At 40.6% G+C, this 26,823-nt stretch overlaps 2 long non-coding RNA genes across 2 annotated transcripts; one reads left to right on the forward strand and one right to left on the reverse strand.

Moving 5' to 3' along the window:
• Positions 1 to 176: 176 nt before the first annotated feature.
• On the reverse strand, positions 177 to 25,089 carry LOC115728195. The gene is made up of 2 exons (XR_007198725.1): positions 24,967 to 25,089; positions 177 to 609 (listed from the first exon to the last, which is right to left on the reverse strand). It is a non-coding gene; the product is annotated as an uncharacterized LOC115728195 (long non-coding RNA).
• LOC125315457 lies at positions 564 to 26,768 on the forward strand. Its single transcript, XR_007198724.1, has 3 exons — positions 564 to 702; positions 23,980 to 24,037; positions 26,697 to 26,768. It is a non-coding gene; the product is annotated as an uncharacterized LOC125315457 (long non-coding RNA).
• The last annotated feature ends 55 nt before the right edge of the window (positions 26,769 to 26,823 follow it).

The raw sequence follows: 26,823 nt of genomic DNA on the forward strand, positions 1-26,823 counted from the left end.
ATTGGAATCTGCTTCGATATAAGTCGGATGGAGAGTTTTTTAGGTAATTTATGAAGATTAATTTACTGTTTGTTATTCTCTAGGAAAACGCACTTTTCACTTTCTTTAACCCGAACACTTGAAACTTTCACATCATGTACATTTGCCAATAGTTTTTAATAATTTTTTAAACTTGCATGATCTTTTAAGCTTTCGCGAAAAACAAATACAGTTATTTTTTGCTTTTGCTGAAGAGTAAATAAATGCGCCCTATAATTTCGAAAAGTGTACAACCTAGACAAAGCTTATCCCACAAAATAAAGATAATTTTTATAGCTTTCTCTTGTAATTCTTATCCGAAGAATGAGGAGAGGAAAGAAAATAAGAGAACGCTATTTCGACAAACCACCTCGTAGATTGACAACTGTCAACATGCCATGTCTTTAAAGCTCTCTTTTATGTACAGTGAGATGTATTACTAGAGGAAGTAAACCGCTACCACAATATCTACAAATATAAAACCATACAACAACAATTAACAGCGCCACATTCTGAACATGAACGAAGGTCCACATAAGGGAAGAACAATCAATGGAAGGCTTACCTCCATCCCATGGAGTATCGTCAGGACTGCAACCCAACCACAGAAGAAACAACAAACAGCTTATCCAACCATACTGATGATACGGGAAGGAAGCAAAGATACTAGAAGAATCCAAGATCGTGTCGCTGGACCCAAGCGACATCAGGGAAGAACATTCTTCGATCGTGTTACTGACTAATCCTTAAATTCCGATTCTTTCGACCAAAAAAAAGAAATCTGATTTTAATAGCACATTTTGTCCGTATTTGTTCTGCGCAACCCCTTGATAATGATAGAAACAGCCCGATAATTTTCGATTAGGCACAATGCAAATAAGAGGAGAGCTGCACAAGGAGATACGATTCATTCGCGATTTTATGAAAATTGAATATTCCTATTGAAATTGAAGCTGATTATTCCGAGAAGCTTTTACGTTCCCGTATAACAAGAGTAATCAACAACCTAAGATATCAATTTCACTAGCCGTGCTCGTACAAATCGGATTGACAAATAATAAAGATACATAGAAAAAACATATATAACTTCTTGCTTGCCAGATGAATCATCATGCCCAAGAAAATCCAATAATATCAGACCCCCACTAGTTCCTCAACAGAGAGTCACTCAAATCCAGCCGTTGATCTCTGCAAATTTAGAAGAAAAATATGTACTCTTTCACGAGACAATAACACGATACATAGCATCTCAGGTTATATCTTAGACCATTTCAAGTACGTGAAAGTAGAACGTGTTCCCAAAGGGAAAATCAAATCCATGTCATTCTTCATCGAAGCAGTATCTCGTAATTTTCTAGGAAAATTGCACCAAAAAAGGCCTAAATGATATGACCTAGTTCTAAACTTTTTGATTGTTCAATCAAGTCCTAAATATTTACTAGAGATTGAAATGAGTCGTAAATCTTTCGATTTTTTCAATTAAGTCATGAGCTTTTTATAGAAAGAAAATTTGCAATTCATAAAGTGGACAGCTAAGGATTTAATTGCATCTTTCGATAAAAGTTTAGAACTCAACTGAATGAAATGAAAAGTTTGGGACTTAATTGCTTTCCTCATATGAATATTGGGTCTTGATATGTAATTTTGCAATAGTTTCTCTTACCAGAGTAGAGTGAAGATGTCGGGCTCGCAGTGGAGGGTCCCACCGAGGATCATCCAATCACCGCCACCCTCCCTGCTGTTCGGAGCCGTAAAGGTGACGTCCATGCACGAGAAGTAGACGCCGAAGACGGGCACCCACCACGGACCCAAGTGCAGCCTCCGCTTGGCTTTCGCCACCACATCGATGGTCACCTCCCCGCCCTTTAACGAGCTCACCAGGCCCTTCATGCTCAAGTCATTGACGATGGGCAGCGTGGACAGGGCCTCGGCTCGGACTATTGTCGAGCTGTGGGGGCCCTGAGCGAAGGCCGGAATGCGGGAGGCTCGAGAGAGCTTGAGTTCGCCTCCGAAGCTGAGGAGGAGCTTCATGTCGGCGTACTCGACGGGGATGAGCTTACTGGGGTTCTTGATGGAGAGAGCGATGTTCCATCGGGCAGTGATGTGGGAGGTGGAGATATTGGGGGAGGAAATCGAAGAGCCCGGGTCGAGCTCGAACACGGGCGGCATTAGAGCTGGTATCGCCAGAAATATGACCATCATGAAGGCAAGAGCAGTGGGTATGATGAATACAATACAGTGGCCGATGATTGGGTTGAATCGGTGGAGCCGCGGCGGCTGCAGCACCGGCGATGGTGGTGCTGGATTGTTTTTCGCAGCGGGTGGAGTCGCGGGGAGGTCGGCCATTTGGGACTTTGGAGTCGGAGTGCTTTTGTTGACTTGGTTTTGAGGGATCTCTTGCTCATCTCTGGTGAGAGAAGACACCTCAATTTATCCCCCTCCCAAACCCTCGAACACCACGCCATCGCAACTTGGTTTTGAGGGATCTCTTGCTCATCTCTGGTGAGAGAAGACACCTCAATTTATCCCCCTCCCAAACCCTCGAACACCACGCCATCGCAACACCCGCCGCAGCCCCCGCGCCCCCCCCCGCCCCCCCCAAACCACAACCAAAAGTAAACACACATAAAAAGTCCATTTTGCCCCTCCTGCCAATTCGGACACCCCCACACATAAAATGCCCATTTCCCCCCTCCTGCCAATTCGGGTCTGCGTGGGAGATTCTGCTGTGAAGTTGCGTCCGGCGCAACATCCTCGGTTGCTCATTAAAAAAATATATATCTTGGTTTCTTAATGCGTTTTAGTGTTCGACCGAAACTAAAAAGTAAAAACAGACATTTTTGTGGGCCCAGCGATGGTGACAACAACATTGGAACAATTATGGGAAAAATTACTAAACAAGTTTTAAACATATTATAATTATACCAATTTAATTTTTAACATTTCTTTTTATTAATTCAATCCTTAACCTTTTGCATTCGTATCAATTCAATCCTTACGGCCAATTTAGACGGGAATCGCTAACGTGACCAATTTTTAATAATTTTTTTCAAATTTTTTAACTTTATTTTATTTTTCTCTTTTTTCCTTCTTCCACCAGTGGAATAATAAGAAATAACTGCAACAATCGCACTGTTTCACTAGGACCTAATAGTTAGAAAAAAAAATTATCATTGATTAGAGTCAATTTTGATCCATGCAAGCTTGCAAAGTGCTAAATGCGCCTAATTATCCGTGAACCGGCACGCCGATATGGTAGGGTGTAGTCTACTTGTCCATTTTTTCATTTTAAGACTATAATAGCCTTTTTTTACTAATAAAGTGTTTCACACTTTCCTTTTCACTCTTGGCGGAATAAGGAAAATGCACTTTTTATTTAATTCACGAGCCAACATCAAAGAGCATGCGCTCCCTTTACATACGGGGCAAAAGCCGTTTTAAAGGGCGAGCGAAGCATGCATGCATGCACTATTGATGTCGAAAAAGTCTTCCGTAACCAATATTTTCTATTGCCTCCGCGCAACGCCACTCCTTTACCAATCCCCGTTGTCGTTTTATAGGACAGTGAAAGATTGGTATACCTTCCACGATAGTTCTTAAAAGTTAAAACCAACGATGACTCAAAATTGGGTCAGTGTCCAAATTACCACGCATCTAACTATTTTTTCCTCGAGAATCATCAGAAGCTTTAGGTTGATATATTTTTCCAGCCGTATGAATCTGCACTTGATTGTGATAACTTGTGTAATATCAGGAAATTTTTTTTAAAAATAACTTCGGTTCTAAACCTATTGCACTTTTGCTAATTCAGTCCTAAACGTCTCGCGTTTGTACTAATTCAATTCATCCGACAAACTTTGATTGTCTGGCGCTGACTTGGATATTGGCCGATACTTATGAGGCAATTTTTAATAGCATTTTAATTTTTTTAATTTTAATTTTTTTCTTTTACGGTTCATCTTCTTCCTCCATCGAGGTCTCGCCGGCCAATTGCGTCGCCGCCTCTAGGCTAGGCCAACGCCATCGTCGCTGGGCGAAGCCGAGCCACCCCATGGCTACAAGGCCGACCCCGCCTAGCGACGGCCGAGCCTTGCCGTTGCCCGGTTGGGCGCCATTGTTTGCCTGTTTTCGGCCATCACCCAATGCCGGCAATCTAGTTCTGGTTTTGACCGAGGTTTTAAGTGTTAGAGAATAACTTTTGGTCGCTAATGTTGAGTGATTTGGCCACTAGCAGGAGTATGGTGATGGCTATAATTAGATGGATAAATTGGTGAGGGTCATCGACGTTGGCGTCGGCATCGGCTAAGGTCGGCAGCGATCTAGGCACCAACGAAAGCTCGAGAAGAGGCGAGCGAGGAAGAAGAAAAACAATAAATAATAAAAAGAAATAAAAAATAAAAATACCCATTTGATGTTAAAAAAGATCTTTTGTAAGGAGGTTGGCTAGAGATTTCTTGTAAAAACACTAGCCCGGCGTCATTTTGGGGAAAGCAGATTATTTATGATGAAAATGAGGAGCTTCAAGAGTATGATTCGGAGTTCTTACAAAGTGCCTTGCAGCACGACGCTTGTATTGTTTTTCTACAACCCCGTTTTTACGAAATTGAAAAAAATTAATAAATATTAAAATATTATTAAAAATTGCCCCATCGGTGCCGGCCGGCTAAAGTTGGCGAAATGGACTGAATTAACATAAAAAAAGGTTTAAAATTGAATTGGCACAAATGTAAAAGGTTTAGGGCTGAATTGACAAAATTAAAAGATTTTGGACTGAATTGATAAAAGTATAATAGATTTATGAGTTTTTTTTTTACAATTTCACCCAACAAAACTGACGAACTTGTTTTGGCCAATAGTCATATAGGCTTGGAGGAGGCTATGATTGAACTGGATTCTCAAACTTGACCTCCATTCAAGAAGTTGATTCTTTCATCTTAAAAGAATTGGGAAATAAGGAATGTCGATGCTGAGATTCTCCATCACTTGTTTGCCTGGTTTTGTCCATCCAAGCTGTTTGGAGTTAGCATATGAGGAGGTGGTACTATAGTCCCGTGATTTTTTCCCAATCCAACAAATATATGGCATGGATTGAGATATCTGTACTTTGTCTTCTTCTTCTTTTCTTTTCTTTTTGCAAAAAGTGATCATACCCTTCACCTTAGATGGATATTATTATGCCTGAATCTCGTAAAAATCACCAACTTTGATTCGGATCTCATTTCTGGCCCAAATTTTTCTTTTGTCTCGTAAAAAGACACAAACTTTCGGTTGGTACCCAAATTTAGCCCCGTCAAATTTTCATCCAATGATGTGCATCATTCCACATGTACTTGGTGGTTCACGGCTGTGTTAATGTGGAAGGATCACACATAATCCGAGAGCTTCCCCTATTTTTGGACAAAGCTGGTCGCAAGTTCAAGTTACCATTTTTCTCAAAGTTTCAGACAAGCTCGGATCCAACGAATTGCTCGTTTATGCCATGTTTCCCTTAGGTAAGTCATTTATTTGGTCCATTTCAATTTCCGTCCCCAAAATACAAACTCAAATGCTCATGTTCCTCCTCTTGCTTGATTCGGAACCATCCATACTCCAATAGTGGCTCCGACCATGACATCAGTGAGTCCTTGTGTACGAGTAGAATGACATGCTGAATCTTTGATGGTATCACTAGGCGAAAAATTTATGGTGGACTTATAGGGTGGGTGAAAACGATGGACAATAAAGAAATGAAAGGTGTACACGTTAAGAGAGTTGCCGCGAAGTATCGTTCGTAATAGAATTCTGGATCAAGGCACATTTTATGTTGGCATTCGTCGACCTCAAGGAAAACGAAAATATTATAATGAGGAAGAAGAAAACTGAGGAAGAGTCAAGCTGTGGTCTGGGCGCAAAAAAGGAATCTATTCCAAACCCAAGTGGGGCCCAACAAAGAAAATTGCTTTTCCCAGCTTGGATTTATGCATTGACTTTGGCGTTCGATGGTATTATTAAACTTTAAGCACAAATTTGTACACCCTTTCGGACAAATTTCGGCAATTTGACCAACTTGATTATGCGAATTATATGCTCGATCTATCTCGGATCTTCCGCGACGGTGATGGTGTTTCCCAATCACGCGAATAGGAACCGAAATGCTTTCGTCTTGAGAATGTATCCGATCCTGATTTATTGCGATTGTGTGATGATTCCGAATTCATTAATCAGTTCTTCTTCTATAAGATTAAAAAAAAAAAAAACAGAGAGAGAGACAATATTATCACATCCGTTTTAGTCTGTTTGAACAGGAGGGCTTGTTTGCGCCAGACATGGTGACGGATGGTCCATTACTCATCATAGAAGATTAATAGCTCTACAGCTTTATTATTTTCATCATCTGCAACTCAACCATTCATTTTTTATCTTTGTTGTCATTCTGTCAAGAAACCAGTAGTCTCTAGACTCCAAGCATAACATTTATCATCAAGTTTTTTTATTAACTCATTAAACAAACTATATTAAAGCCCATACAGGCTCAAGGAATAACTTTGACAAGAAAACATACACTACCATACACCTACGATAGGACAGGTTGCTTCTCTTTTCTTTAGTTTTGTCTGTCAGAGTATATAAGGCCAGTTATATCGATGGTTCTCAGTTACTTGGTGTAATATTTTGCAATCAACTGCCCTTCCCACCCTCCTGCCCCGCAAGTGAAAAAAAAAAAAAAAACTGCCGGGGCAGAGGATAGATTGCATTTGAAATGAATTTGTCCTTATTTAACAGAAACCACCAAATTCCCAACGACAATGGAAAAGATAAGGACCGAGATAAATTGTGAAAACATTAAAATAACTTTTATAAAAGCCCCAATAAGATGTAGATAGCAGTCGTACCATAAATAGCCATGGCCTGTCAACTTCAGATGCAAAAATATCCTTCAAGGTAATGGCATTAAAAGCTTGGTCTCCAGTGTCTGATCAGAAAATGAATAAATTGTCTATAAGCTCAACCAATTCTTGGTATAGGCGGAAGTTTATAACCACTCCCGATCTAAATCCAAAAAAGGATGACCGAGAAATCACAGCACATATTCTTACTTACCAGAAGCAGCGGCTTCTAGTAACGGAAGGTGTACTTCGATGTTGAGTGATTTGGCCACCAGCGGGAGTGTAGTGATGGCTGTAATTGGCCGATGGATAAATTGGTGAGGGTTGTCGGCATCGGCTAAGGCCGACAATGGCCAAGGATGGAGGTCGGCGGCGATCTAGGCACCGATGAAAGCTCGGGAAGAGGCGTGCGAGGAAGAAGAAGAACAGTAAATAAGAAAAAGAAATAAAAAATAAAAATACCCATTTGATGTTAAAAAAAGATGTTTTGTAGGAAGGTTGGCTAGAGATTTCTTGTAAAAACATTAGCCCCGCGTCATTTTGGGGAAAGCGGATTATTTATGATGAAAATAAGGAGCGTCAAGAGTAAGATTCGGAGTTCTTAAAGAGCGCCTTGCAGCACGACGCTTGTATTGTTTTCTCACAATCCAATAAATATATGGCATGGAGCGAGATATCTATAATTTGTTTTCTTCTTCTTTTCTTTTCTTTTTGCAAAAAGTGATCATACCCTTCACCTTAGATGGATATTATTACGCTTGAATCTCGTAAAAACCATCAACTTTGACTCGGATCTCATTTCTGGCCCAAACTTTTCTTTTATCTCCTAAAAAACCATAAACTTTGAATCAGTACCCAAATTTGTTCCTGTCAAATTTTCATCAAATGATGTTGTTAAAGATACGACGCGTCATTTCACATGTAGTTGGTGGTTCGCGGCTGCGTTGACCTGGGAGGATCGCAAACAGCCCGAGAGCTTCCCCTGTTTTTGTACAAAGCCGGTCAGTTATCCGTCTTCTGAGTCGCATATTAGTTCCCTTCCTTTATTGATGTTGATGGGGGCAATAGATTGGGATAAAAAGTCCATTTTGCCACTCCCGGCGCTGCATGATTCTGCTGAGATGTTGCGCGTGGATTAACAAAAACTGGATGGGCAATCTCTCGGTTTCTTAGTGCGTTTTATTCTTCGACCGGCATTTTAGTGGGCCTAGCGATGGCGACAACAACGTTAGAAGAATCACGGCAAAAATCACCAAAAAAATTTTAAATTTATTGTAATTGTGCCAATTCAATTATTAACTTTTTTTTTAATCAATCCAATCCAAAACCTTTTACATTCATACCAATTCAGTCCTTACGGCCAATTTGGATGGAAATCGCAAACGTGATCAATTTTTAATAATATTTTTTGAATTTTCTTTTCTTTTTTTTTTTTTAATATTCTTCTTTTCCAGTGGTGTGGACTGGCAAAGATTGCCCACGCCGGTGGCCTTGCCTAGATATGGCGAGGCACGACCTCGCTCTTGCCTTTGGCTGGTCATGAGGCGCAGTGGCCGGCTGGAGGAGGAAGAAGAAGAAGAAAAATAAAAAAGAAAAGAGAAACGAAAAAGGAAAAAAAAATAAAAATAAAAAAATTGAAATAATATTATAGCTTTATTAAGAATCCGCCATATCGGCGTCGCTTACATCACACCTAGCGGTTTTCTTTCAAAATTGGCTGGAATGGATAAATTGGCACAAATGCAAGAAGATTTAGAATTGAATTGACAAAAAAATTATTTATGACTGAATTAGCACAATTTTAATAGATTTTAGATTTTTTTGGTAATTTGACCGACAATTACATGTTAGCCCCAAAAATCTTGGGCCAATAGCAAGTCACATCTTGATGTTTCACTTTCTAACATTGTGAACTTGGTGATAATGCGCTCCTAGCGTTGATTCCACCCAAATCTTTCCCATACATCTGACTAACCAGCAGCAATCGGTTATGAAAGATCAATCGATCATTATATCATCTATATGCAAAAAGTTTAAGAGTAAACTGAGCGAAATGACGATCTTGATAAATTGTCAAAATGTTTATGATTAAATTGAAAAAATTTCAAAAGATTTAGGATTAAACGAGTGTAATTAAAAGATTTAAGACTAAATTGACCGCCGCATAATATGTTTAGAATTCTTTAAACAATTTGTCGATCGTTCTTGTGACGACCTTTCTCTGGCCTTTCCCCACAATCGCCCTTTTTCTTCAAGAAAAGGGTGTCTGTAACGTGTCTAATTTGTTGTAGTGGGATGACGCTTACTTCAATTGACCAAAACACAAAGGGCATGAAGGGAAAAAGAATTCACAAAAGAATATGAAAGAACATGTAAAGGAGGAGGGAAGGATTCCTATTGTGATGAAGGTGGGGAAGGGGATAGGGAAAGGTCAAAAATCTTATCCACGGGGTCCTGTGCATGGCGTGTGAACGTGACGCCCCGTGGTGGAGCTCCGAGGAAAATTCGTCTGGAGTCGATGGGACGAGGCACTCCTGGATAGTCGTGCAAGACTATCTTTTTTAATTAAGTATTCTTGTTTTTCCAAGAGGAAAATGATACAAATTAAAAATTTCAAAATCATATCGCAATTTTGAGTTACGGCTCAGAAACCATTCTTTTCCAAAGAAAAAATTGAGGAACATTGAGGAAGTTAAGGAACGCATCTCTCATTTTCCCTTTCCCAAAGAAAAGGAGGAGAAGTAAACTCAAATTTTCATTTCTCCATTACATTGACAACTTTTTTTCCTTTCTTTTTTTTTCTTCTTCTTTCGCAAATGGACAAGCACTCGGAAAAGTGAACAACCAACGGAAAAAATCAACTTCTTCCTCTAGAACTACCTCCCGTCCCATCATGTGAAATCCAATAAACTCCCATCAATTCCTTATGAAACGCGTTCGAGAGCAACTTGTCATAAAAAGTGCATTCGAGACTTAAAAGTATTAAAAAGTACAATGAAGTCCTAAAATTTATCACGAAAGTACAATCAAGTCCTTAAAATTTCAAAAAATGCAATCAATGGAACGACTTGATTGGACCAATATGATAAGTTTTTAATATTTGATTACACCTTATGAAAGTTTTAAGACTCGAATGCACCTTCATGAAAAGTTTTAGGACATAATTGCGCTTTTTAAAATTTTTAAGACTCAATTGTACTTTTGTGATAAGTTTTAGGATTTGCTTCTGAATTATTCTTCTATTTCTTTGTGAGTATGTACTTGTATGACGAATTTACTATCTGCAAAATGGCGTCAACAGTTCAGTTATCGATCCAATTTCACAATATCTTAATTCATCTTGGAGGTGCATGACAACCATTTTGTTCTAGAAATATATTTTTCTATTTCTTTTTCTAGATGAGTTTTTGAGCAAAAAAATGCGTTTGATAATGACATAAAATTTATGATCCTGAAACAGAAGTTCGTTTAACAACAATTGAAAATTTTTACTTCTAAAAAATATTATTTACTATTCAAAAATAAAAAATTATTATTTATTTTCACTTCGGTAGTAGCGGTGGTGGGCGGCGACAGCCAAAGAAGTCGGCGATGGTTGCGGCGGCCGGTGGAGGATGGCGGTGGACGGCGGATCTTGGTGGTGGGCTGTGGTTGGCCACCCGTGGCGGTAGGCGATGGCCGGAGGTGAGGCAAGGGGCGACAGTGAGTGGTGGTCGACTGCGGGCGATCGAGGATAGTGGTTGGCCGCAGCCGCGGCCGCCGGCAGAGGTTGGCAGTGGGTAGCGGTAGAGGGTAGGGGCGGCCGGCGGTGAGGCGGTGGGCGGCCGCTGGCAGCGGCAAGTGGTGATAGGCAGAGATCGGAGGCCGGCAGTGGGCGACCAAGGGCAATGGTTGGAGGCGGCAAAGGTCGATGGTCGGCTGTGGTTGGCAACCACCGGCCGTGGTTGAGACGGCCTGCGATGGTTGAGGTGGCCGGCGATGGGGTGCGGTGGGGTCGGTGGTGGCCAACGATGGGTGGCGACGCATGGCGGTGAGGTGGGGGGCGAAAGTGGCCAGCAAGCGGTGGTGGTCGGTAGCAACGAGTATTTGAAAAAAAGTGATGAATTATTATTTTCGATTTGTGTTTGTCCGAGAAGCTAAAATTTTTTGTTTCTTATTTCTCTTCCAAATTTATTTCTAGAATAATTTTTTATTTCATAAATAGAAAAATATAATTACGTTACCAAATGAGCTTCTGTTCAAAACCTGTTCCAAAATTAGGTTTAGTCTTCGATCTCGGGATAAGGAAGCTTCGGGCTTTCTCGGCACGGGCCCTCCCGTGCCCATACCAAATCGCGGTAGGAGTTGATTTTTTTAAGAATTTCAATGATAAGAGTCGATCGCATTAGACAGCAGTGTGGTTGGGTGCATGTGCATCGTGTGTATGCATTTGGAGTCGCTACCAGTTTTTCTTGGAAGGTGAACCGAAAACCTCACCGAACGATTGGGAGAGGTCGATCGGTTCTACGAAACTTAAGATTTTGGGTTTGGGGACTTGGTTATATCAATGTCGGTACCAACGCCTTTTCGGTACCTAACGTGAGTAATTATCCTAACTAAGATTTCATGCGAGAACGAATTTCGGGTGAGATAAGTTTGATTCGGGGTTTCATGCAGATCGGAAGATTAATCCTAGCACCATAATCAATAATGCGTAATCGAGTATATAAACAAATAAGGCACATCAATGCACATCAATGGTCCTCTAGTATAGTCTTAAAGGTTTAGAAAATGAGTGATTAGGGTTCATGGGTGATTTGGAGACGATTTGCCAAAATGAAAAAATAGTTATTTTTGACAAGATCGGGGGTCAAAACACTCAAGTTAGGTCTTGGCCATTTGATTGTGGCCATTTCTTATTTTTTGAAATTTTTTCGGGACAATTTACCGGAAGGGTAAAATCGTTATTTTTCGATAGGTTTGAGAGGCAAAATACCCAAAATAAGTCTTGGTCAATTAATTGTGGCCATTTGCTATTTTTTTGAAATTTTTTGGGGACAATTTTGCCGGAAGGGCAAAATCATCATTTTCAAAAGGTTCGGAGGTCAAAATGCCCAAAATAAGTCTCGGCCAGTAGATTGTGGCCAATTCTTATATTTTGGGATTTTTTTTTAAATTTTTGGAAATTTTTGGATTTTTCTAATGATTTTATATTTTTTTAAAAAAATCAAATTTTCCAATTTTATTATTTTATTTCTTTTTTTTTTTAAAGGACCGGGCTGACAGACCCGGCTCGCACCATAGGCGCCCAACCTGGGCCTTAAGGGCCCGGATTAGTCTAAGACCGAAAGACAAACTTGGAGCTAGGCCCATTTTTACAATTTTTTAATGACTTTAAGAGAGGCCCACTTTTCATTCTGAAGCCCAATCGACTCAAAAGTAGACCTGGCCCAACCTTCTTTCCATACTCTCCTCCAATGGCCCAATATGAGACATCAACTCGTGGCCCAAACTTTCTCTTAATTTTCTATTTCGGGCCCAACATTAACTAAGAAAAACAAAGCAGTCCTAGACTAAAAATTAAAACAACGGACTAGCCCAGCCCAGTCTAAAATGCAAGAACCGAACAAGCGTGCACCTCCCACCAATCTGACTTACCTCTTGACCCACGTTTTTTCATTCCTTTTCTTTTCATTATTTTTTTTTTGTTTTATTTCTTTTTCTATTATCTCTCTTTTAGGTCGTCGTCTTCCCCCTGGACCTTCTTCACGGTTTCACCTATAGGATTCCACCGAAACACCCATGGTTATTAACCAAGCTCACCCGGACCAACTATCTGACCACCCAACGCCATCCCAGGTAGCCGCCACCGAACTAGCTCACGTAGAAAAATAAAAAAACGTCCGTCGACTCACCAGCCCACTTGACCCGACACGACCGCGAACACCCCTCATCACCGACCGCCTCCGTCAATCTCCGCAGAAACAACACCAGTGACATCTCTCTCGGTGACCACCGAATCCGATCCCCAACTAGCCTCATCGGACCACCACATTCTTCTATCATCTACTGGACGACAACTAGATGCAAGAGGCTTGACCCCAAAAAAAAAAACTAACCAGAGATACATGCATGAGATTGGTTCAAGACTCATGTGGAACATATGGTGTGTGATGGAAGGAGAAGAGAGACATGAACATTTCAGACTTGCACTAAACACTGGGACTTAAAAAAAAAAAATCACAAATACGCACTGGACATCGACAATGGCAGCCCAAAATAAAGGAAACAAATGCATGTACAGACGAAGAAGGAGGAGTCACAGTCTTCGCCTAACTTAACAGATGGCTCAGAAGGGTGTTCGAAGTTACCTCATCAAGAACGCACTCTGGGTTATGGTTGAGGCACGAGTGGTCCTAGAGAGTCGGATGAGAGCGAACGGCGATGAGCCCACGAGAGAACTTCACTCCCCGACCTGTGGAGACAGCAACGGAAGAGTCAAGCTTTCGGCGGCCGAAAAGACAAACGAGCAGCCGGGGCTGGCGACAGTGGAGGACCGAGGCTTAAGAATCAGAGCTCCCCTCCTTTGCTTGCCGTTCTCCATGAAAGAGGACCTCTCCTTCTTTTTCTTTTGTTCACAGGCCTCCCCCCCTCTGCTGTCCTTCCACGCAGATTTTTTTTTGAATGAGCCGAGAAAACCCACCGTTATTCCCTCTACGCCAGCTTGCTCTGTACCAGGAATGTACCTCAAATGGACGCGGCTAAGGCCGACGATGGCCAAGGATCGAGGTTGGCGGCAATCTAAGCACCGGTGAAAGCTCGGGAAGAGGCGTGCGAGGAAGAAGAATAACAGTAAATAAGAAAAAGAAATAAAAAATAAAAATACCCATTTGATGTTAAAAAAGATCTTTTGTAGGAAGGTTGGCTAGAGATTTCTTGTAAAAACACTAGCCCCACGTCATTTCGGGGAAAGCAGATTATTTATGATAAAAATGAGGAGCTTCAAGAGTATGATTCGGAGTTTTTACAGGGCGCCTTGCAACACGACGCTTGTATTGCTTTCCCACAACCTTGTTTTTAAGAAATTAAAAAAAATTAAAATATTATTAAAATTGTCCCGTTAGTGTCGGCCAGTTAAAGTTGGCGAAATGGACTGAATTAGCGTAAATGCAAAAATTTTAGGACTGAATTAGCATAAAAAAGTTTCAAGACTGAATTGACACAAATATAAAAGGTATATGACTGAATTGACAAAATTAAAATATTTGAACTGAATTAATACAAGTGTAGCAAATTTAGGACTTTTTCGACAATTTTCCCCGACGAAACTGGCGAACTTGTTTTGGCCAATAGTCATGTAGGCTTGGAGGAGGCGATGATTGAACTGGATTCTCAAACTTGACCTTCATTCGAGAAGTTGATTCTTTCATCTTAAAAAAATTGGGAAATAAGGAACCTTGATGCTGAGATTCGCCATCACTTGTTTGCCTGGTTTTGTCCATCCAAGCTGATTGGAGTTAGCACATAAGGAGGAGATGGTATTATAATCTAATGATTTTTGACCAATCCAACAAATATATGGCATGGATTGAGATATCTATACGTTGTCGTCTTCTTCTTCCTCTTCTTTTCTTTTCCTTTTCTTCCCCCTTTTTTTTTTTTTCATTTTTTGCAAAAAAGTTACCATACCCTTCACCTTAGATGCATATTATTGTGCCCGAATCCCGTAAAAATCACCAACTTTGACTCGGATCTCATTTTCGCCTCAAACTTTTCTTTTGTCTAGTAAAAAGACACAAACTTTCGATTGATACCCAAATTTAGCCCCGTCAAATTTTCATCCAATGATGTGCGTCACTCCACATGTGCTTGGTGGTTCACAGCTGTGTTAACGTGGAAGGATCGCACATAGTTCGAGAGCTTCCCCTATTTTTGGACAAAGCCGGTCGCGAGTTCAAGTTACCATTTTTCTCAAAGTTTCAAACAAGCTCGGGTCCAACGAATTACTCGTTTGTACCATGTTTCCCTAGGTAAGTCATTTCTTTGGTCCATTTCAATTTTCGTCCCCAAAATACAAACTCAAATGCTCATGTTCCTCCTCTTGCTTGATTCGGAACCATCCATATTCCAACAGTGGCTCCGATCATGACATCGATGAGTCCTTTGTGTACAAGTGGAATGACACGCTGAATTTTTGATGGTATCACTAGGCGAAAAATTTATGAGAGACAAAATTTGATTACCGATTGAATTGATACCCAAATTAATTTGATGGTATTTAATGAGTAATAAAAAAAAAAGGCTGAGCTAGAATTGGTATCCGCATCACTAACTAGTAACTACACACACACGTGTGTGACTGAGAAGATGGACGCTACTTGCCGATAACCCGAGAAAGAAAATCGGTAGATTGTTATCCCACCGTCTAGTCCATCTTCCGATTATGATCATATGAAATTTTACATAATGATTTGGAAAACAAATAGGCTGTACGAAAGAATCATTTGGATTATCATACAAAGTAAATTTCCACTCAAGAACAAATGCATATGGTTTTAGGCTAAAATATGGGGTCTAGATTCATGAAAGATTACGCGATATAAGTTACTAGAAACTAAGCTCCAAAAAGTTTGAAAATAAGCTCATGATACCCTCTAAATTAGCGCAGTTGATTAGTGTACAAGTGAATCTCTTACTTTGGAAATGGAGGTCACCTATTCAAATTCCGCCAACTATAAGCAAATTGTTCTGGATTAGGACAACTTATGTAGACTTAAGTGTCTCGACTTAACTGGTTCATAGAAATTTGCAGGATGTCCTAGATATTCGGATCTTCGTGCCATGACCTTGAATTATTAGAGTGAGTGCTAGTCGGATCTTCATGCTATGACCTAGAATTATTAGAGCGAGTGGTCCCAAGTTCGATCCAGAACTGTCTTCCAAAACCTCTTCTTTCCGTCGGGCAAGCCAAGCTCGTAGTCAACAGTCCACCTCCGCTCCACAATCTCCCTCACTCTCCGATTGTGCTCACGCTTGTTCTCTCGCTGAACATTCGAGCGGCCTCTGAGTTTTGCAGGAGAGTTTGGATTGGGATCGCACAGCGAAGTGCTGCGACCAACAATAAAGAACAATCGTGCGCACCAATCAAAACCCAGACAGCAAAAAGGGAAATTTAAGGAAGGGTTTCGGCCTGACCGAGCCCAGTACGAATCCTCAACGTGTCACACGGAAACTACGGATGCACAAGGAAGAGCTGGAAATGGCAATCGATTCACAAAATTTCACACCAAAGCCGAAATTGAAGCTGTGGAACTGCATCGAACCCGCTAGAAGGAGCACGACGCCAAGGATAAACCTCGAAGCCGGTCCAAACACAGCAGCAGAAGAAAGAAAGAGGTAGAGTCTCTTCAAACTCATGTTCATCAAACCACAGCAACACGACACGGCCGTTGATCTCGGCTGATTCAAAGAGTCGAAATTTATAACAAAAAGATCACAGCTGAGCAAGCTCTAAGCAAGAAGAGCTACACGAATCAAACTAAAAAGAGGAAGACGACACAAAGATCCATCACAAAGGCACACCGTACTGCATCTGCTTGTCTACTTGTTTCCCAATCGAAAGATAAATATCGCATCTCCGTGTCGGGCTCCCAAACTGGCACCTTGATCCTCTGCAATGTCGAAGAAAAATTTATATTAGTTCGCAAGACGTGCATTTAGCAGAGGGAGAGATCAAACTATTATCGCTCAAGCCATGCCGGGCCGTAAGCCTGGATCGCAGGGGCCGCGTTCGTTCTTGACCAGCACGAAGGGAAGTAGCACCATCTCGACCAGTCATCACCAGCGCAACCAGGTGGTGACGGCTCCAGGAAGGTGGTGATGTTAAGCATCGACAGCTTCTCTTTTGTTTCATTTTCGTTAAATCAACTTCGTTGGCGAACAAGCAAACTGCCGAGATGATAGTGATGCAAAACTAAGCAGGAGCTTGTAATTTACCAGAGTAGAGTGAAGATGCCGGGCTCGCAGTGGAGAGTCCCACCGAGGATCACCCAATCACCGCCACCCTTGCTGCTGCTCGGAGCCGTAAAGAGAAGTAGACGTCGAACACGGGCACCCACCAAGGACCCAAGTGCAGCTGCCGCTTGGCTTTAGCCACCAGGTCGATGGTCACCGCCCCGCCTTTCAAAGACTGCACCAGGCCCTTCACGCCCAAGTCATTGACGATCGGCAGCGTGGACAGGACCTCGGCTCGGACTGTTGTCGAGCTGCGGGGGCCCTGAGCGAAGGCCGGAATGCGGGAGGGTCGAGAGAGCCTGACTTCGCCTCCGAAGCTCAGGAGTAGCTTCATGCCGCGGTACTCCACGGCGATGAGCTTACTGGGGTTCTTGACGGAGAGAGTGATGTTCCATTGGACGGTGACATGGGAGGTGGAGATATTGAGGGAGGAAAGAGAAGAGCCCAGGTCCAGCCCAAACGCCGGCGGCATTAGAGCCGGTATTGCCAGAAAGACGACCATCAGGAAGCCGAGAAAAGTGGGTATGGCGAATACGATACAGTGGCGGATGATCGACTTGTACCAGTCAGGCGGCGGCTGCGGCACTGGCGATGGTGGGGCTGGATTGTTATTCACAGCGGGTGGAATCGCGGAGTGGCTCGCCATTGGGGGACTACTGTGTAGAGTTTCTGAGTGGCCGCCTGTGGGATTGAATCCCCGCCCTCCACCCCTTTTTGTGTGTGTGTGTGTGTGTTGGGGGGGAGGGGGCTGTGGGTGGTGTAGTTGCTTGCTTAACGTGGAAGGGTGGGAGATACCCATTATGGCAGGCAGGAAAAAGGGCACCCGGCTGGACGAGGGGTTTTGGGGTTTTGTGCTTACGTGGTGATTGGAATTGGGGAGGGTTGAGATTCTCTTTGTTTTATAAAGCGCGTTGATTCGAAGAAAAAGATTCTAATTAAAATAACTTTCATTTATTTTATTTCTGGACGAGTTTTAAATAATCATAGCGCATTTGATAACTACATAAAATTTTTGTTCCTAAAATAGAAACACGTTTGGTAACTGCACATAATTTCCGTTCTCGAAAACAATTGCTCTTCCCAATTTTTTGTCATTTAAGTCAAATAATTACGTAGTTATTTTGTGAAATTTCATCCTACATTTCAAATTAATCGAAAATTAATTCATATCGATTCTTTTATATAACATATTGCATATTGAAATGTAAAAATAAATATCCGGAATCATCGCAAGTCATTTTCGCCATATTTTGTGGGGTTTAATCCAACTCTTTCGAGCGAGCGGACAATCGATATGAGCAACTCTCTCGTTTCTGCATGAAAAATGCACTGCACTACCTTGCATTGTTGTACGTTTTTTGTTCTAGGAAATCCGACTTTTTAGTATTAAACAAAAGCAATTGGAATAAGAAACAATTGACCGACAACATGCACTGACGGGCAAATGAACAAAAAGCTGCCCGCAGTTTGACGCTACGAAGGCAGCGAAATCGTCTTTGCTTCTCTCTTTTTACCGATTATGATAAGACTATTCAATCGTGGATTAGAGCACGTTTTTATTTTCACCTGAAAGCCCACTTGCCACACTTGGAACTTTCCTAGAAACCGAGGGTTTCCCGAGAAAATCAAAAAAATCGAAAGATCAAAGAGCAAGAAAATTTGGAAAAGTTTTTTAAAATTACTTCCAAAACAGGAGTCGTCGTGAGAAAAAATCCACTCTGATGTCTAAATATATGATGGATTTTTTTTTTGGTCGATAGTGCTTTTGAAGGGAGTAGTAATTGTTACATGACTGCGGAAGTTGAGTTTCCGTTTCATATGGTCTCACGTGAATCCTACATCAGAGTGGATTTTTCACATCAGTGCATGTTGTCGGTCAATTGTTTCTTATTCCAATTGCTTTTGTTTAATGCTAAAAAGTCGGATTTTTTTTTAACCCTATATGTCTCACGCATCAAATTCAAGTCCGTCTATGCATCCACTTGCAATAGAGAAATTCAAGTTGATTATAAAATCAGAGTGGATTTTTCTCAATTAAAAGGAGAGTAATTTCATTATAATAAGAAAAAAAACCACCAAAAACCCTGAACTATACCAATTGTGACACATTTACCCTAAACTTTTTTTTGTGACACCAATGTTGCGACCTAAAAATTAATTTAGATTAATGGATTATTAGGTTAATTAGATGAATTAACTAACCTAATACGGACTTTCCCAAACCCTACCAATTCGCAACTTAGGTTTGATTTTTTTTTAAGAGCCGCCACTAATCATTTTTGGTAGGTAGATTAGATACCTAAATAAAGTACGGGAGAATACTTTATTTTCTGCTAACCAGAAAAATTGAGTTTAGAGACTTGGTTACGTTAATTAAAAATTAACGCCCTTTCGGTATCATATTTCATGAAAATGCATTTTCTTGATTGATGATGCAAATTGAATGTTTTTTTTTTGTTTTCCCTTTTATTATTATTTTTGTTTTTTTTTCGAATTTCTTTTAAGCTTGAATTTGAACAAAGTTAAACAAAAATATTTTCCCAATTTCCCCCACCCCCACCATAAACAAGGATGGATCCGGTTGTGCCCACGTGGCAGGGGGTGGGCTCCAAAATATTTTCCAAAATATTTTCCCAATTCCCCAACCCCGCTACACAAGGATGGAGGTTGTGCACTGGAAGTTGGGGGGTGTTGGGTTCCAAAATATATTCCCAATGATGGAGGCTGTGCTTCACGTGGCGTGGTGATTGGATTGGGGACGTGTATTTCTCGTGCATGGGTGCGCGACCTTTACTTTACGGCTCCGAGGTTGACAGTGAGTGGATGATCCGCAGTACTTCGCTTTGCGATCCCAATCCAAACTCTCCTGCAAAACTCAGAAGCCGCTCGAATGTTCAGCGAGAGAACAATGCGTGAATACAAACGGAGAGCCAGAGAGATTTTTGATCAGCGCTGGACTGTCGATTAATTCTCATCCAGGGAGACCAATTTGAAAATCATTTATGGTGGTGTCGTCGTCTTCCCAAGCTAGGGCGCAATTCTAACTTTGTGAAAGGTAGAGTTGAAATGTCGGCAAACAATTGATGTGATCGCTGGTGTAGTTCAAAGCAAGATTTAGCGAAAGGCTTTGAGTTCAAAGTAGTATTCGGTAGTACTGGATTCAAAGTCATTGGGTTTGGATCTTCTCAGGCTTGGAACTTAAAAAAAAATTATAATAATTTTTTTGCTAAATTCGTATAGCATGAGAGTGTTTCAGCAGTATCTTTTTTTTTTTAACAAATTATAAGGAACAAATGTTTCATAATTTTGTAAAATGTCATTTCACAATCATGGTAAAGTGGATCGAGTAATTGACCCAATTATTTATAAATTTGAGGGTAGATGATGTTAAAAAGGGTGATCGAACCACTTGTACCTACAACAAAGTAGGGTGAAGTAACAGTTACCATGAATTCAATAAATATGTAAGAGCATAAATTTATATTCAACTTTTCTTGAATAACTTGCATTTTAATGATACACACACACACACACATCCATTTAGTATACAAAGTGTTTCAATATGTCCGAATTTTCTATTTTTTTTTAAATGACGGGTCGGAGTGTCGTGTCGTGTTATGTCGCGTGTCAGTATCGGTGCTACTTAATCTATACCTTGTGTTTCTCTTCTTTTGAAAAAAAAAAAAAAGGACGATATTTTTAAGCTTATATGGATATTATTATAAAAAGTAACATTTTCATGCAAACTTTCTAGGTAAAAAATCATGTTATTGCAAAGTCGAAGATTATTGATGAGAAATGCATTGCCCAATTCATGCGGAAGTCGTTTCTTATATTACTCGAGGTAAAATACAGCAACAAATAAACACGAGTGAACTAATTGCGATATCTCAGGCTACCTAAAACACCTGTCAACCAACGAATGTTTTTTTTTCCCCTTTTAAAGTTCGATGCGCAACCTCAAATTCAGGCCAAATTTATTTTCTCCGACACCTTTGATGATGATTTCCCACGATTGACTTGAAGTCAAGTCGTGGGGAGGTTCGCCACTTGGGACTTTTTGACTGCTCTTCTTCGTCTTGGCTTTGAGCAAATCTTTGCGAGAGACTTCTCCTGTTTTTGCCTTTCGGCTTTTTGGGGGGCGAGAAGTTGCGCGGAGGGTGGGCGGTCGCGGAGAGTGAGCGGTTGGTGAGCAGCAAGAGACTCGGGAGGTCAATCCTCACGGTTTCTCAGTGGTTAGTGAGTGCTCTTCTTCTTCGTCTTGCCCATTGACGTTTCTATTTTTAACCTCGAATCCGACACGATCGAATGGTCAAAGATCTTTTTAAAAAAATATTATACTTTTTTCCACAATTTTTTTGTACTAAATTTATGGTAACAACATTGTTATGATTATCTCATCCTAACCGTTTTCATAGTCTGTACTTATACAATAGCCTTAAGAAAAGCCAATAAAATGTGGAAAAATTGTCTTTCTTTAAATGAGTCGTAAATTCTTTGGCAATCCCTTACTATCTTTCACATTTAATTCAGATGTAATATCTCCCATTGACAAATGACTTTGAAGTGCTCTTTTTAACGATTTTCATGTATACCAACATTTTATTTCATTTGTTATTGAAAAGCTCTCAATCAAGGTTAATAAAACATCACGAAACAATTGGCTCTATACTTAAAGGATGAAAAGGACATCAATGCTAATTAACCGGAAATTCTTCTTTATTACTAGGGAAAAATAATAAAAATAATAAGTAAATAAAAATGAAGGAAGACCTTCTAGGGATAAGAGACATAGGGCTAATGGTCTAATTCAGGACCTTCCGATTGGTTTCCAATTCAATGAGTATTCCTCATATTATGCCTTGTCTATTTTCCGTTGATAAAGGGGTGTTTACATGAGTTTGCCTTGGTATCGTGTTCACACACTCCCATAATTCACTTTCTCTTCGTATGAGGTCCACAATTCCTCTCTTCATGAGAATCCATACATCCCTTGAGCAATGATTATTGCCTTTGTTTTGGGACTCGAGTGAACAAGAATGTTAGGCATTCGAGGAGCAGCCATCCTTAGGTAAAACCTTATTTCGCCGGGCTATGTGGAGGTCTACAAAGAAAGACACAACGCTTATGTCGCGTACAATATGTTGGAATCTACTTCAGTATAAGTCGGATGGAGAGTTTTTTAGGTAATTTATGAAGATTAATTTGCCGTTTGTTATTCTCTAGGAAAACGCACTTTTCACTTTCTTTAACCCGAACACTTGAAACTTTCACCACATCATGTATATTTGCCCATAGTTTTTAATAATTTTTTAAACTTGCATGATCTTTTAAGCTTTCGCGAAAAACAAATACAGTTATTTTTTGCTTTTGCTGAAGAGTAGATAAATGCGCCCTATAATTTCGAGAAGTGTACAACCTAGACAAAGCTTATCCCACAAAATAAAGATAATTTTTATAGCTTTCTCGTGTAATTCTTATCCGAAGAATGAGGAGAGGCAAGAAAATAAGAGAACACTATTTCGACAAACCACCTTGTAGATTGACAACTGTCAACATGCCATGTCTTTAAAGCTCCCCTTTATATATAGTAAGATGTATTACTAGAGTCTACAAATATATAAACATACAACAATAGAGTACAACAAAAATTAACAGCGCCACATTCTGAACATGAACGAAGGTCCACATAAGGGATGATTATAGAGGTGGCAATATGGGTCACAAACCCATTTTTTAACTCGTTTTTTATGGGCCTGGTCGAACATGTCATTTAAAATTTTAAAATAGGTCAAAAATGGGTTCAAAACACTGAAGCCCAACTTTATATGGGTTGAATATGGGTCTACATCAGACCCACATGCAACCCATTTAAGTTGTTAACTTAAACCCAAGTGTAACACCGTAGAACGAAACGCTGACAAGGAACGTGAAGCTCCGGTCAAGGGACTCCACTCGCTGTTGTTGCTCATTCCTCGAGCACCTCCATCGTCGCCTGTCGCTTGTTGCCCGTCGCTCGTAGCTTGTCGCTCAGACACAATCACCTTCCCCAATCGCTAGTTACTGTTATTACTCGATCCTTGAGCATCGTGGCCATCGTCTGTTCTGTTTTACATCTCTCTCCCAGACTCAACTCTCAGATCTATTGCCGACAAAAGGTCTGCGACCTCAGATAGTTTCTGGACCTCCAGATCAGAGAAGATGGAGGTTCATGACCTCCGATTTGAGGTCGAGGTCCTCCACCGACTTCAAATATGAGGCCGAGGACCTCCACCTTCTTCGGCTATGGCATTGAGCTCGGTTTTCCAACAGTCTTTTAACACAGGTTGGAAAAAGGGCGACGGCCCGGGAAGTGGTGTGCATATGCTGGTTGGGGGAGAAGACGACACTCTGCAGCAACCATGTCGTGGAGTTGTCTTCTCTGTTTCAACCTTCCTTTTTATTTTTTGGACATGGCCTCAAGCGGCACCCGCTCGAGGCTCACCGGGCTAGGCCTGTGAGCCGCCGGGACGCGGCCAGTGGCCTGGCTACTGGCTGTCGCCAAAACCCTGCAACTGGAGGGGGGAGGAGGGAGGAGAAAGGAGGAGAAAAAGAAAAAATAAAAAGGAAAAAGAAAAAAGAAAAAGAAAAAGAAAAGAGAAAAGAAAATAGAAATAAAAGATCCTTTTAAAAAAATTTAAATAAAAAAATTCACTAAATTTTTGTTGCACAAAAGTATTTTAAAAATATCATTTTTTTGATCAAATTATAAGAAACAAGTATTGTATTATTTGATTAAATATAACAATGTTTAAGAAATCTGGGTCGGGTATGGGTCGGGTCGGGTCGGGTATGGGTCGTTAAATTTGTACTGCATAAAAATGGGTCAAAACGAGTTAAATGGATCAATATGGGTCGGACCATATTCGACCCGACCCAGACCCAAATCCGATCCGACCCACCCGTTTGACGCCTCTAAGGATGAACAATCAATGGAAGGCTTACCTCCATCTCATGGAGTATCGTCAGGACTGCAATCCAACCACAGAACAAACAACAAACAACTTATCCAACCATACTGATGATACGGGAAGAAAGCAAAGATACTAGAAGAATCCAAGAGCGCCAATCAACATACCCAAATATCACGGCATTCCAAAGCATAATGTTATTATCTTGAGGTGCACCACTAATGCCTGCCGGTGGTTCCTGTTGCAATACAGAGGAAGCAGTAGAATTAACCAACTGCGAGCCAAAACAATAAGCATAGACTTGACAGCAGTCACCCTTTAACAAAGTATTCCACATGTTCAGTTTAGACCTATAGTTGGCTACTGGTGCAAAGATACAGATGTAAATTCCATCATTCACCACAGCAATCAACAAGAAGAAATTATCCTTCCTGATGTAAAAACCAATCAAGTCTCTAAAAGAAGGTAACGTCGTGATAGAGAGCACCCTCCACCAGTCCACCTACTAGTACGTGATCCCAATGTATAAAAGGACTTCCAAAGTATCAAGCAAACAGCAAACCCAAATATTAATTGAAGAAAAAAAAAAGGTCAAATTGCAAAGCTTCAGGCAAGAATTCATGTACCCACCACATTTCGGCATCCAACACAGCTCAGAGATAAGGGGCTCAATTTTTTTTTTAAAAGAAAAAAAGAATTATCAAGCCACAAAGCTTCCAGTCAAGAAGAGACTGTATTAAGAGGTATAAAGGGTTAGCAAAAACTTTTACTCGTTAAAAAGGAGCCAGCAAAGGAAATAACTGGCTTTTGAATTGCACAAACTTAATGATTTTATCTTGCTTATCCAGCAAAGCTCTCTTTTATATACAGTAAGATGTATTACTAGAGGAAGTAAACCGCTACCACAATATCTACAAATATAAAACCATAAAAAAAATTAGCAGCGCCACATTCTGAACATGAACGAAGGTCCACATAAGGGATGAACAATCAATGGAAGGCTTACCACCATCCCATGGAGTATCGTCAGGACTGCAATCCAACCACAGAACAAACAACAAACAGCTTATCCAACCATACTGATGATACGGGAAGGAAGCAAAGATAACAGAAGAATTCAAGAGCGCCAATCAACACACCCGAATATCACGGCATTCCAAAGCATAATGTTATTATCTTGGGGTGCACCACTATTGCCCGCCGGTGGGTCCTGTTGCAACCTCTTAAAATCCCTCATCAGCCTCGTCCTCGCAGGAGTTGACGTGGCGGTAACTGGCCACATATTCCAAAAAGCAATTCAATGGAACAAAAGCAAAAATTCACGAACATTCCCAAAGTGGAACAACGAATAAAACCTAATAGGCTCCACTGGTCAGCTGGAAAAAGCTAAATTTCATCCTCGAGACTCAGAAAACTCAGAACCCAATCCAAACTCTCCTGCAAAACTCAGAAGCCGCACGAATGTAAATAAAAATGAAGATCCACTGGTCAGCTGTAACGTTGTATATTAAATGGATGTGCGTGCGTGTGTATGTCATTAAAATGCAAGTTATTCAAGAAAAGTTAAATATAAATTTATGCTCTTACATATTTATTGAATTCATGGTAACTGTTACTTCACCCTACTTTGTTGTAGGTACAAGTGGTTCGATCACCCTTTTTAACGTTATCTACCCTCAAATTTACAAATAATTGGGCCAATTACTCAATCCACTTTACCATGATTGTGAAATGACATTTTACAAAATTATGAAACATTTGTTCCTTATAATTTGTTAAAAAAAAATGATACCGCTGAAACACTCTCATGCTATACGAATTTAGCAAAAAAATTATTATAATTTTTTTTTAAGATCCAAGCCTGAGAAGATCCAAACCCAATGACTTTCAATCCAGTACTACCGAATACTACTTTGAACTCAAAGCCTTTCGCTAAATCTTGCTTTGAACTACACCAGCGATCACACCAATTGTTTGCCGACATTTCAACTCTACCTTTCACAAAGTTACAATTGCGCCCTAGCTTGGGAAGACGACGACACCACCATAAATGATTTTCAAATTGGTCTCTCTGGATGAGAATTAATCGACAGTCCAGCTCTGCTCCAAAATCTCCCTGGCTCTCCGTTTGTATTCACGCATTATTCTCTCGCTGAACATGCGAGCGGCTTCTGAGTTTTGCAGGAGAGTTTGGATTGGGATCGCAAAGCGAAGCATTGGGATCATCCAATAGTTTTTAATAATTTTTTAAACTTGCATGATCTTTTAAGCTTTCGTGAAAAACAAATACAGTTATTTTTTGCTTTTGCTGAAGAGTAAATAAATGCGCCCTATAATTTCGAGAAGTGTACAACCTAGACAAAGCTTATCCCACAAAATAAAGAATTTTTATAGCTTTATCGTGTAATTCTTATCTGAAGAATGAGGAGAGGAAAGAAAATAAGAGAACGCAATTTCGACAAACCACCTCGTAGATTGACAACTGTCAACATGCCATGTCTTTAAAGCTCCCCTTTATATATAGTAAGATGTATTACTAGAGTCTACAAATATATAAACATACATCAATAGAGGAAGTAAATCGCTACCACAATATCTACAAATATAAAACCATACAACAAAAATTAACAGCACCACATTCTGAACATGCACGAAGGTCCACATAAGGGATGAACAATCAATGGAAGGCTTACCTCCATCCCATGGAGTATCGTCAGGACTGCAATCCAACCACAGAACAAACAACAAACACCTTATCCAACCATACTGATGATACGGGAAGGAAGCAAAGATACTAGAAGAATCCAAGAGCGCTAATCAACATGCCCGAATATCACGGCATTCCAAAGCATAATGTTATTATCTTGAGGTGCACCACTAATGCCTGCCGGTGGGTCCTGTTGCAACCTCTTAAAATCCCTCATCAGCCTCTTCCTCGCAGGAGACCCGATTCGAAGCTTGACCTGAACGGGACTGCGGCCGACCCGATCCGACCC

Source organism: Rhodamnia argentea, chromosome 6, assembly GCF_020921035.1.
Source record: "Rhodamnia argentea isolate NSW1041297 chromosome 6, ASM2092103v1, whole genome shotgun sequence".
Lineage (NCBI taxonomy): Eukaryota > Viridiplantae > Streptophyta > Magnoliopsida > Myrtales > Myrtaceae > Rhodamnia > Rhodamnia argentea.